Source organism: Sturnus vulgaris, chromosome 17, assembly GCF_052056855.1.
Source record: "Sturnus vulgaris isolate bStuVul1 chromosome 17, bStuVul1.hap1, whole genome shotgun sequence".
Lineage (NCBI taxonomy): Eukaryota > Metazoa > Chordata > Aves > Passeriformes > Sturnidae > Sturnus > Sturnus vulgaris.
The window spans coordinates 10,792,517-10,805,261 of record NC_142259.1 but is presented as its reverse complement, the minus strand read 5'-3'; positions in this window follow the sequence as shown (position 1 = coordinate 10,805,261).

The window sequence follows — 12,745 nt, the reverse complement described above, 5'->3', positions numbered from 1 at the left end:
GGATCATGAAAATGACAATTCACAGCTGTTGCTCTGCCCTCAGTTCTGTGTCTCAGCAGAGCCAACCTGAGAGTGGTGCTGGCTGAGGATTTCACAGAGTGCACAACTCCTCTGGGGAAGGAGGGAGGTCAAGTAAAATCGTGGAGACTTGGTCCATCGGTGCTCAATGCACAGTGTGCCAAGTGGAAAAATCTTTCAACCACTCATTTCCTGAAGCCAGCAGAAGTCTCAAGTATCATGAGAATCACTTTGTGCAGGTATGCTTTTATTTTTAAGCAATTGCTGTTCCCCACTATCAGAGTACAAAGCAAGCTGGATTTATGGTCTGACTGAGAAACTTTTATGCTCTTAAAATTCCTGGGTTTAGTCAGGACAGTATTTTTTTTTTTTTTGCTCTTAAATTATTTCAGAACTTAGGGGTAGTATGAAACAGCTTCTCCCTTCATCTGACAGGAGGTAAATATGCAGTACTGATGGGAAAAGCATTTTTATGTTGTCAGTGATGTTCTGTGAAGGCATCCAAGTTCCTGCACTTCCAGTAGTCAGGCTGTTACATCAGGAAAAAGCTCATCCCCAGGGAAGCTTGTGACAGGTCTGGCTGGACAAATGAGCATCATAGCATGCAAGGAAAAAGTGTGGCTTTGTTCAAACCTATGTCAAGTGAATTCCAGCTTTGGAAACTCGTCTTGTTTGAGCTTTTTGGGAATATAGTGGTTGGTAGAGTATTGGATAGCAGGGAGGCCATGGGGCATTGGGTGCCTTCCTTATTTAGGTGAAGGGCAAGGATGCATAGTGGACCTCTGAGTGGGAGAAGGTTTGAGGGATGATGGTAACCTGCAGCCCCCAAAGCTGCTGTGGTGACACTTTCCTGAGTGCCTTGATGCCCTGGAGGGTTGGGAGGCTGTTGGCTGCAGCAGAGGCTGATTTTCCTCCTCTCTCCCTGTTTCTGCAGCTCTCCCTGGAGTGTACTCCATGCTCCTAAATGGCTCCTTATGCCAAGTGTGGAAATGTCCTGTACAATCTAGAGATGCTGGGAATTCACTGCCTTGTCTGAGCTTGCTTGGTAGTGAGTTCCAGTCTGCAAACAGTTTTTGGGTAGTCTTATCTTTCCACTAAACGTTTTGATGTTTTTTTCTTCGGGGTGTTTTCATTCCCTTCAAAGGAGAATAGTAATATGTCAAGCTATCCTGCCTCACTGACACTTGCTTCTGCACCCGAGCAGCAGCCCCACTGCACCCAGATGAGGAACAGTCCTGTTGGTCTGATCTTCCTGCTCTGCTTTGAGGGCTTTACAGGACTTCCCCACAAAATTTTAGAAATAACTCAGTGCCTGCTAGAATGACCAGAAGTCCCCTGTAGTACACAGAACTCTCTGTCCCCCCCTCACCTTGAGCACCAGCTGCCTTTCAGCGTTTTGTCTGCTACAATTACATAAATCCACCTGATCTAGAAGCCATCAACTGATAAACTCTCAGTGCTCCAGAGGCAAAATGCCTTGAGAGGGTCCCAAAGTGCTTTCTTGTGCACATCCATAATGACATATCATCCTTAAACTCAGTTTTGTGTTCCTTGTGCATTAGCACATTTCTCCTGGCTGACATTGCTTCTCAGCTCTGGGAAATATATTTCATATCCTCATCCTTAGATCAGTTTATTTTTCCCACTCTACAACTTGGTTAAAATATACCCCACTCCTCCTCTCACCCCAGATTCCTGCCACATACCTGGCATTCTTTCACCCTTAATGAGATGAAGGAGTGGGGGATTTCACCCTCCTGGAATTTTAGAGGAATACTAAGTGGATTTCTCATGAAAAGCCCCATTTAGGATCCAAGTCTCCCTGAAAGATAGTCCATGATAGCAAACCTTGCTTTTTCTTGTAATCGTGAGCAGAGTTTTTACTTTCCTATTCAATAACTACTTTCTGCTGGGTTGTTACAAGTGCTGTCATTGATGGAGACCCTGTTGGAGCAAGTTCCCAGTGGATGAAGCAGAGATTTGCATCCTTGCAAAGGCAGATGAGCAGAGTAGCAGAACTCAGGCTGCAATGTGGCCAAACTCTCCATATAGATAGGACAAATAAAGTCAAAATCGTTTCATCCAGATTCAGTCATTAACTTCACTTAATAAACATAAAGGTTTCTTGGATCAAAGGTTCTTCCAGCCTGGTCCTGGAAGTGACCTCCAGGAGAAGTTGAGGGGGAAGTACAGGAATAGGAGCAGTGTGATGTGTGTGTAAAACACACCGAGGATGCTCAATCATCCCAGCTGCTCAGTGCTACACAGCCAGGGAATCAGGAGCACAGCGCTCCTGGAGTCCTGACAGGGATCCATCCCAGAACCCTGTCCTCTGACACGTGTCACAGGACAGGTCAAATATCCAAACCACAGAGCTCAGCAAGGATGAGGAGTTAGGAGCAGCAGCAGCCCCACGCTGGACTGAGCATCGCGGAGCGCTGGGGATGTTCCCGAGCCTGCAGCTGTGCCAGCCCCGAGCTGTGCCCCAGCAGAGCCGGGCTGGGAGGGGACACAGCGAGCCCGGCTCTGCTCCTGCTCTGCAGAGGGGCTTTGCTGCAGCTCCACGGGCAGGCACAGCAGCGGGGTCCCGCTGGAGGGGGCTCCGGGCTCCTTTCATCCAGCCCTGCTGTGGCAGAGGGCCACGGGCTGTCCTGGCTGCCGAGGGAACAATGGGGAGGAAGGCTTTGATTCCAGCCGTGATGGACACCCTCCTGCTCCAGGGTGGTGCCGATGGAAGGAACTGGGAGCTCGCTTATTTGCTTTTATCCTTTGTTAACCGCTGCTAACTTCTTGTTGTGGGAATTGCTGTGACTCCTCTGGAGGGTTTATTTATGCTTTTTGGCTGACGTGGTTCGCAGGAGGCCTTTGATATCCAGCCCGGGAGTGTCCCCTGGCCTGGGAACGGGAAGAGCTGAGCCGGGCTGTGCTCGGGCACATCCACAGGAGCCCCCTCCAGCGGGACCCCGCTGCTGTGCCTGCCCGTGGAGCTGCAGCAAAGCCCCTCTGCAGAGCAGGAGCAGAGCCGGGCTCGCTGTGTCCCCTCCCAGCCCGGCTCTGCTGGGGCACAGCTCGGGGCTGGCACAGCTGCAGGCTCGGGAACATCCCCAGCGCTCCGCGATGCTCAGTCCAGCGTGGGGCTGCTGCTGCTCCTAACTCCTCATCCTTGCTGAGCTCTGTGGTTTGGATATTTGACCTGTCCTGTGACACGTGTCAGAGGACAGGGTTCTGGGATGGATCCCTGTCAGGACTCCAGGAGCGCTGTGCTCCTGATTCCCTGGCTGTGTAGCACTGAGCAGCTGGGATGATTGAGCATCCTCGGTGTGTTTTACACACACATCACACTGCTCCTATTCCTGTACTTCCCCCTCAACTTCTCCTGGAGGTCACTTCCAGGACCAGGCTGGAAGAACCTTTGATCCAAGAAACCTTTATATTTATTAAGTGAAGTTAATGACTGAGTCTGGATGAAACTATTTTGACTTAACAGTCTGAGCCTGATGCCACACATTGCCTGGGGACAGGGGCTGCTGGCCCTGGCACCACACCTTGCCCAGGGAGCACAAATCACTCACAGCTATGGTGGGCTGTGCCCGGCCTGGTGATTTGTGCCCAGCATTGCCCTCCTGTGTCACAGCAATGTCCCTTGGCAGCAGCAAAGGTGGTGCTGCAGTTCCAGCAGAGGGAGAAGATGCAATTGGGCACTTTTGGGAATTTGTAGAGTTTTTCTAGGGAGAAAAGGACTAGGAGGATACAGAGCTTTTTGCACTGGGTTCATCTTCCAGGTTCATGCCTGGGAGAGGTCGGGGATACCCAACGTGATCCAGGAGAGCTTTGCTCAGGCCTCCTTCCACAGGGGCTGCCCTGAATCTGGGCTGCAGGGATGATTCCCCAGCTCCTTGCCCCATGCTGGAAAACTGACACATCCATGCCTGTTACCACAGGTCCTCTTCACAGGAGGCTGTTCCTGCCCCTTGATGCCCAGATCCATTTGTCTAGGCACTGAGTGAGAACAGCTTTTATACTGATGCAAAAATGGAAGGAATAACTCATATTTATACTCCCCCTGAGCCCAGTCTCTTGAATGCATGCTAAAATCTTTGTGAATGCTGTTTTGCACTACACAGTAGATTCCCTAGGCAGCAGAGATGACAATTCCCAGGAACCATAAACCCCTTGAGTGTGTTTACCCAACTCAAAATGCACTTTATAGCATTATATCACCTTCAAACCACTCTGCAATTTTACGTGCTGGGATTTGAAATAGGTACAAGCACTGGTTGTGCTCTGTGTCTTACAGAGAGCTTGGAAATGTGTTTTTAATTGTGAGTTTAGGAGCTGTGGATGGGAGTTTTACAAGCAGTGTCACTTCAGCCGCAGGAGCCAGCAGGCACCAACAATTGATTTTATCAGGTATCAAAGTGCACCCTCACACTCTGGGAAGCAGGGCTCACAGGGGGATTTTATCTCAAGCTCTGGGCTTTATGGGGAGGGGTTAAGTAGATGGTCACTGTTTCAAGGAGAACTTTAACTTTCAAGTGCTCTCCAACACCCCTCTGCATGGCCTGGCAGCAGGGACTGAGCTACAGAGCCACATGGGAAGTGGGGCTGGTTCACACGGGAATGTCCCTGCTCTGGAAGAAGTACATATTAAAAAAAAACCAAAAAAATCACCCCTCCAAACACTGCTGTTGTGATTTTGAACCCAAAACAGCAATTTGGTGTTTCCCATAGAAGGAGGCCTCCATGGCTCGTTCTGAGCAGCCCCACTGACCATTTCCTATTTTCCTTCCTTGTAGGCAGCTGCTTGAGCAGCTCCGGCTCCTCAATTGGAGGAAATGTTTTCCTGAAATGCAGACAGAAATGCTCCTGGGTTTTCTGGCTCAGGAAATGAGTCCTCAAACCTGAGGCTGACTTTAGAGCCACAGATACCAGCAGTCCCCACCAGTGAGTACAACCTTGCCAGAAGTGACAAATTCCAGTTCTGCTTTGCAGACTTCATGTCCTTGACATATTTTTGTTTCATGGGCTTTGTCCGAAGATGCCCAACCGGGCCCTTCCTTTCAAAAGAAGGCACCATGGCTTAAATCTAAGCAAAAACCCCTGGTATTTTATATTATTGTAAAAATACATTTATTATTTCAGATCTTCCTGGAAATTAAAGCAAAAGTATGTTTCTTTTTGAAGTGTTTTGCACCTTCATGTTTCTGCTTGAAAATAAAAAGTTGTACCTCTCTCAATGTGGCATCAGTTTCTTCTGAAATGAATAATTCAAACATTTTGAACTTAAGTGCAAGCCTTTAATGCCACAATTTTTTAGTACACTGCCACGACTGTTTAGACATAAAACCCATTTGATCGCAGCTTTATGTTAAATGAGGAACCATAATTAATATGATCATGTTTAATTTCTTCCTTACTGAGCAGAACGATGGAATAATTTCTCCAGAGAAAAGAGAGTTTCCTCAAATGAGTAAATGACAAGATTTTAAAAATAATTTAGCTATTGGAAAGAGGAGTTTAAAGCATTAGGTAGGATTGATGCAGGATATAAAATGCAGAATGCCTTGCTTGAGATGTGGAGAGAGAATCCTAGGGAGAATCATTTAATGCCCACAACACCCTCCCTCCCTGGTGTTGTGGTTTAATTCCAGCCAACATCTCAGCCCCTTGCTCACTGCCCCAGTGTGAGGGATGAGAGAAAAGTGAGGAAACTCGTGGGTTGAGATGAAGGCAGTTTAATATGGGAAGCAAAAGTCACGCATGCAAGCAAACCAAAGCAAGGAATTTATTAATTCATTCCCCATTGCCCTGGGCAGCAGGTGCCCTCCTCAGGAGAGCAGAGCTCCATCACGAGTGCCTGGGCAAGACAAACACTCCAAATGTCCCCCTTGCCCTCTTCTCCTCCCAGTTCTGTGTGCTGGGCACGAGGCCACATGAGCTGTGTGTCACTCAGGTGGCATCAGCTGTCCCCCCTGTGTCCCTCACCCACATCTGCAGCACCCCCAGGCTCCTTGCTGTGGAATAGAAAAGTCCTTGGCACGACCCTGTTCAGCAGGAACTGAAACATCCCTGTGTTATCAACACTGTGTTCAGCACAAAGCCAAAATAGGCCCATAGCAGCTACTGGGATGAAAATTAACTCTACCCCAGCCCAAACAAGTGCACCCAGGTGCAGATGGAGCAGCGGGATTTTCCACAGTTGTCTCTTTCCCTCTCAGCATCATTCCATGGAAAACAGAATGAGAAGCCTTTGGTTGTCAAAGCTCCACAAGACATGCTCTGTTTTCCACTAGTCTCTCAATTTTTTGTCAAAACTACACTCCTTGGCCATTTTGGGAAGCAGAATGTGCAGCGAAGCAGCAACGACCCTGCTGTCATGTCCAGCCCTCCAGTGACTCTTTCCAGAGAGGCTCATCGAGGTTTGTAAACATGTGAGCCAGTGCACACAGAGACATTTTATACTGAAAGAGGGTAGGTTTGGATTAAATATAAGGAATAAATTCCTTGTGAAGGTGATGAGGCCCTGGCACAGGATGCCCAGAGAAGCTGTGGCTGCCCCTGGATTCCTGGCCAGGTTGGACACTGGGGCTTGGAGCACCCTGGAAGGTGTCCGTGCCCATGGCAGGGGTGGGACTGGATGGCCTCTAAGGTCCCTTCCCACCCAAACCATTCCGTGACTGGATGATTTTCATTCAGCTCTGAGTTCCTGCACATCAGTGTCAAGCACACGGGTGTGAGGGATGCCCTGGAAAGGTGTCCTGGTGTACCTTTATAATTTACTTTTGTACTCCAGGGTTTGATGGCTCCATGCCTGCCATGAGCAAAGCAGAACCTGCAGCTGGCACTGCTGGCTGTCCCTGCAACGTCCTGGTGCATCCCCCAATGCCAGCACTGACACCTCATCCCTTTATCTTCCCTACAGCACCTTCTGCCATCAAGTCCTCGAGCCTGGGAGCATTGATCTGCTCCTGGTGGAAATCCAGCACTGATGACTTCATTAGGAACAGAAGGATACAGCTGGAATACGCTTTATCCACACCCTGGTACAGTGTGCCACAGCCTTGTTCACACATCACTGTTCACCACATTTTTTGTGTGATGTAAATACATTTGAGCTTTTTCCTTCCATGATGCGTGCTGTCACCCACGTGTCCAAGGCCACTATTACCCTTGTGTTTCAGAAATACAGCTGGGTGTCACTGAGAGGGTGTTGGAACACCCTTGTGCTCGACAATACCACCTTCAAATTATTTGCTTAAACATCTGAATGCAGAAGGAGGAGAGTGTACGTCAAGCTCTCTGCCGCTGCCGGACTGAGAGAAGAAATAAGGGCTTGTTTCTGCCTGCAGTTCCTCCCAGGATACTTTGATATTAAGTATCCCTCCCAGGTTCTGGTGACATTAGTAGCCATAATGGTCAATTAAGGGCGCAGGGAACAGAGGAAGAGTGATCAACAGAGATCCCAATTTTAACACTAGCAGACAGAAGAGAATTAATGTTTGCTGAGCAGAAAGATTAAGATCCTAGCAGGGAAAGGAAGAGAAGGAAAAACTGGAAGCCTTCAAAGAAAGAACTACAGAAAATATTTAACGTTGCTTTTTCAGGCTTGCAGAACAAGACATTTTCACCTGCTGGCTCAGATTAGACTCTGGATTCACAGTTATATAATGTGTTTTGAAGCACACATTTTAAGCAGGGTCTGAAGGTAAAAGGATTCAGGGGCCTTTGTATTGTCAGGGAGAGGAATGTGGTTTTGTGACAGAGGTGGGAATTTGCAGCAGGTCAGATCTGGGCTGCTCAGGGATTAGGTCAGTATCAGCTCTCAACACTGCCTTAAGGCAAATTCAATTTTTCACAGAAGAGTGGAAGATTAAGAAAGAAAGAAAACTATCCCAACCCTGTAACTTACCTAATCACCTGCCACTAAATAAGGCACTATGAACTATTCACCACCTCCACTCTGCTTCATACATTACTGCAATAATTACATGGCACATTTGGTTGGAGCATTTCTAATCCTTGCAGAATAAAAGGGATCCTGCCCAGCTGTGCCTGTGCTGTGTTGGTGGGTGCATTTGAGTGCCTGGTGGTGGGCTCAGTCAGTGGGTGAGGTGTAGGTAGGCAGGAGATGAGCACAGAGGGATGGGGATAATGAGTGTGGAGGTTGTCCAGCTGGGAATCAGCTTTGTCTCACAAGGGTTTGGTTCTCAGCTGTGTGATTTTGGAAATTTTGTGTATGTCGGTTTGCATTGATGGCTGCTGTTAGAGGGAAGGCAAACAGGTCTCTGTGACTTGTTGCTTTTCCTTCTACAGTGGAGTAACCCCAGTGAAATCCCAGCTTAGGTGCTCCCAAGGAGTCCTGTAACTCCTGTTGGATCCCCAGCTCAACTCCCTGCTTGGTTTAAGCTTTGTAGGATGGGTGGGTGCTGAGGATGGGATTGCAATGGTGTTTCTGCAGGACAGGTGTCTGGCCTCTGTGCCTGGTGAGCAGAGCTCCTTGCAGAAACCCTGCAGTGGTCACAGGCTCCCTTTTGCTTTGCTTAAAGGAGGCTTTCTCTACATAGAAGAGATCAGTTTTCCCACAGCATACAGGGAAGGAGGCTGTAGATATATCTAAGATAATGTTCTCCTTACTCTTGAATTAAGAGAAAGCTTAATGATGGCTCTGAGAGTGTTTCCTACTGCACCTGCTCAGAGAAGCATCTCACCAGGGATGACCAACATCAGGACTGTTCCCCCATCTCTCTGCTGGCTGGAAATAATCTGTAGCATGAATTGCTTTGCTTCTCCTGCTCCTGGGGCTGTGGCCTCTGTCTTTCCCAGACCCACTCCTACATTTCTGCCATACCTGTGCATGGCCAAGCTTGGCACTGGGGGGGATTAGGGCAGGAAGATGGAAGGGAAAAAGCCAATTGTCACAGTGTGGACAACAGCCTAGTGCACCTGCAGGGAAGCGAAATCTGTTGCAACAAATTTGGCAGCACTGCTAAAAGCAGTGCCTGTTTCTCACAGGCTCAGTGCCAGGAGTCAGGGACCTGTCTCCAGCAGTGCTGTGGGTGAGCCCTGTGCTCAGGCTTGGGCTGAAGTGAAGGATTCAGGCTGAGCAAGTTCAGGCAGGTGTGCCAGCAGCACTCTGTGCTCCTGCCAGGTTTGCTGGGGACTTGCTGAGCTGCAGCCTGGCAGGGCTGTGCCACTGCTGAAGGGCTGGGACTGTCACCTGCATGGTGAAAGGGGGATGCTGCAGAGGACACAAATTAACTATTTGAGTCATTCTTCTGCTTGTGATCTCTGCTGATGTGTCTGATTCCAGGTGTTTTTGGTGACACTCCTGTTTGGTGGCTGCCTTGGCACACTGTGGAAGGCATCAGCTGGTTGGACTTCGAGGGGAAATGGGCGATTCCCTCAGGGCAGAACAGGTGGAAGGGTGTTGGCTGACTCCCTGAAAGGTTCATGCTGCTGTGGGTTCATTCTGTCGTGGGCAGTGCTATAGCCCTGGGAACCTGCATAGAAGTGGTTTGGGTTATTTTTAAATTCATAGCAAATGGAGGTGTCCAGTAGCACTGGGTGAGGACAAATGAGGCTGTGACCCAGGGCAAGCCTGGGGCCAGCCACGTACACATCTCCAGCGTGCCTCCCCTGGGATTTCTGGCAGTTCCTGCAGCCCCTCTAGGCAGGGGAAGGGCTCATGCCTATCCAGAGGTCATCTAAGAGTTCTTGGCGATCTCTAAATTGGGTGTCCCTGTGAGAGCCCAAGGAAAGCACTTGGACTTTTCCCCTCCAATGCTGCTGTGGGTCTGTGTAAGGCAGAGGCAGTGAAAGCATCAACTCTCCAGTAATGAGGAATTTATAGCAACCCATTAACTCCGTTAATTCTTGCCTTAAGAAATGAAAGGAGCTGCTTGCATGAATCAGTAAAATAAAGCAGGAGAGGATTTTTCTCTACCCCTCTCACCTGTGTGAATTGGGAGTGGTGCACCTCCACCCTTTGGTCCCTGCATTCCCAGGGGAGCACTGCAGCATCTCCCACCTCCAGCTGGCTCTGCCAGGCGGCTCCCAGGGCTTTCCCATGGACTGGGGGACGATGCTGCCAAGCCAGGTGTGCCAAGGCCTGGCCTCCAGAGTGAGCCTCAGGGTCTCTGCATTCATGACAGCTGCAAACTGACTTTTTTTAAAATAAGTCAGACCTGAAACTTCAGCTACATTCCACAGGTGTTATGGATTTTATTTAGGTATACACACCTGAGTGAAGACTTACAGCCTACCAGCCAGAGGAAAAAGCAAGACTTTGTCCCTTGCTCAGCAGAATTTTATATTTCAAGCATTATGAAGTGATTTGTAAGTGTCCAGCCTGACAACAAGACAAAGCTTCTGTTGATATTTTGCGAGCAGACTTAAACCAATATTCATCGTTTTTGGAAACCTTTTTTTTCCTACTGTATTTTAGATTTAGATTAATTTTTTTCTCCCTGCTGTTTCATGGTCAGGGATAGGAATATCTCCTTGATACTGATGCCTTAAATTTTAGCTTTTACAATTTTCAGATTCTGTACTGCATTAATATATAACTCTGAACTTCATATGAAGTGTTAGCAAGTTCACTTCACTGTTTAGTTTGACAAAGCAATCCTTTTGCAGCCCCAGAACCAAGGACACCATTGCAGCTTCAGGCCCAAAGAGTGCAAACAACAGAGAATTGAGGAAAGCAATCTGGGAGGATGGGACTGCAGAACCTGGAGCTGTAACTGGACAGTTAACCCCAGTATGGAAATGGACCAAAACTTATAAAATATGAAAACTCGTGACTTGGGGTCCATCTTGGGTGGAGCCACAGCCGGGCTCTTGCATTGCCCAAGGTGAATCCTTTGAAGACTTTTTAATAAATTCCTAGTTCATTCCTTTAACACTGCCTATCCTCTGTTCCAGGCAGCCTCTTTAGGCACTAATACAAGGTAGTGGTATTTTAACACCAGGCTGCTGTAGACTAGGTATTAAAATTAGTTGTTAAAGTGTGATTTAAGGTGCAGCCAAGAAAATAATTTTACTGTGAATACTCACAGGAGCTTTGAGATTTAATAGATACAAATCTGTGTTTCTGGTGACTTCACTGATGCCTCACCTCCCATATGTCTCTAAAACATTATTATCAAGAAAATTTAAGACCTTACCAAAGAAGCTTAGCCACAGCATTCTGTGTTATGTATTATTTAGTGTCCCAAAGTGCTGAGGAGGGGTTTCTGAGGAAGGGATGGGTAGTTTATTTCCACATTGAAGGCTTTGGTGGATATCTTGGGAGGGCTTCATCCCAGCTGACAGACCTGGATGCAGAGTCTGTTGGCACAAGGAAGACCAGAAGTTTTCCACTTTAACCACTGCCCCTTGGAAATGGGTGTCAAAGCATCTTCTCAAATCAAGGAGCAGCTTGTCCATCTCCAGCCTGTTGTAAGCCAGTCGTGGAAACAGTCATCCCTAATTCTCCCTACACTCTAAACTGCAGAGCTGGATTTCTCTTAAGAGTATAAAAATACTGTAATTCCTAAAGAAATTAAAACTACTTTGATTAACCATCACAAATGGTCCCTTCTTTCCTTCTCCTCCAGAATAATCCTTCTCAAAAACCTTTAGGAAATGAGTGGGTCTAGGTTTGCAGAGCAGTGGGACAGCCAGGTACTGCTGTGAGCTGTCCCTGTCCTTTTGGGGTCTGTTTAGTGCCACCAGTTCCCAGTTCAAGTTCTGCAGGTAACCAGCACTGAGTCATTACAGCATTAATTCTGCTGAGCCTTCAAAAGTGCTCATTTCAAACATTAGGGCTTTATTCCATCACCTGGGGGTGGAATTAAAAAAATTAATTAATGCTAAGCAGTTATTAACATTTAGCAGTGTCTTGTGTGCTTTGGAATAACTTTAGGCAGGTCCTCTTACATTTCTAGAATGCCATATTCCTTTCTGCACTTGTATTTTCCTGGGAGCTTGAGCAGTGTGGTAGCTCTGTGCTTGTCCTGGCTACTGAGCCAATGCCTGCAATGCTTTCAGACTGAAATAAGTGTTGGTTATGTAATGTAAGTGGCTCCTTTTTGATAATTTCATCCCCAGTGCTGTGAGTTTTTATCCATCCAGTCACCTTTAGAACAGCTGAATAACTGCAGGGTTAAACGTGGTTATTGTTGAACAAGCAGCAGCAGTTGAAGAGAGGATGTTTGGCATAGATAAGAATTGGAAATTAAACCCTCTGCACTCTGCCTGGTCAGGCACCAAATCTTCTAATGGGAACTGGAAATTAAGTTTTATGTCGTATGAAATGGAGAAGTGTGTGAGCAGAACTCATCTGTGAAGCAACCATCATCTTGCTCTTTGTTCCTTTTTTTCTTAGTATTTCTTTTTTCCTGGAAGTTCGTCTCTGTGTCAAAAAATATCTGAAAAGTTCTGTGGGACAGTAATGTCCATGATCAGACTGGGGGGTACAACTGTGAACCAGCCTTGTAACAAGAACTCAGAGTACCAGAGCAGGAAACTTCCAATTAATATTGATTAGAACAATTTTTTCCCCTCGTTTTAAATGCTGTAGGACAGTGTATGTTGTCATCATCACTTTTCCTGTTACAGTTGTCATATTGATTTTTTTCTTACTCATTAGGATCTCAATGAAAAGATGGTCTTTCATTTGTTCTGTAACATGACCAGGGCTGGTTAACTGGAATACATGTGAAAGCAATTAGGAGCATCTTGACCT